The sequence below is a fragment of the Sinocyclocheilus grahami genome, unplaced genomic scaffold, assembly GCF_001515645.1.
Source record: "Sinocyclocheilus grahami isolate Dianchi unplaced genomic scaffold, SAMN03320097.WGS_v1.1 scaffold1749.1, whole genome shotgun sequence".
NCBI lineage: Eukaryota > Metazoa > Chordata > Actinopteri > Cypriniformes > Cyprinidae > Sinocyclocheilus > Sinocyclocheilus grahami.
The window spans coordinates 140687-141245 of NW_015506928.1; the positions used below are offsets into that span (position 1 = coordinate 140687).

The 559-nt window shown below is 48.3% G+C and overlaps 2 non-coding genes across 2 annotated transcripts; both read right to left on the reverse strand.

The window, feature by feature from the left end:
* Positions 1-64: 64 nt before the first annotated feature.
* Positions 65-136, reverse strand: trnaq-cug (transfer RNA glutamine (anticodon CUG)). Its single transcript has one exon. It is a non-coding gene; the product is annotated as a tRNA-Gln (tRNA).
* Positions 137-261: 125 nt separating this feature from the next.
* Positions 262-334, reverse strand: trnaf-gaa (transfer RNA phenylalanine (anticodon GAA)). Its single transcript has one exon. It is a non-coding gene; the product is annotated as a tRNA-Phe (tRNA).
* Between the last annotated feature and the right edge of the window lie 225 nt (positions 335-559).

Sequence of the window (559 nt, forward strand, 5' to 3'; positions counted from 1 at the left end):
GCTGCCACAGAGAAGGTTGTGACTTAAACTCCTCTTTGCCAAACACTGCCAATCAATAACAGACAGGTTCCACCGAGATTTGAACTCGGATCGCTGGATTCAGAGTCCAGAGTGCTCACCGTTACACCATGGAACCAAGCAGCAGCAGGGGCGTCTGCTCTTCTGTTTGCAGTGTAGCACTGACTCAGAAGGAAGCGCTGAAAAAAGCAACTGACCAGCGAGCATCAGAATGGTGTCCAAAAAGCTCTGCCTGCTCCCCTCTGCCGAAAGCCGGGATCGATCCAGGGACCTTTAGATCTTCAGTCTAACTCTCTCCCAACTGAGCTATTTCGGCCTCGGAGCAAACGTCTGTAACAGACTGAGTGACCTACTCAATGCAACGCAAGCAAAAGGTCAGAGACCAATTAGAAGTATTGCCAGCACTGCCACACACATCATGCTTTTATCGCTGAAGAAAAACTGTCTGAGGTCTGTAATGCTTCTTCACAGGAGGTAACGGTGACACAAGTCTGCTACATTTAGTTCTACGTTGTTCCTGTTCAGTTTATTGTGTGTTCTA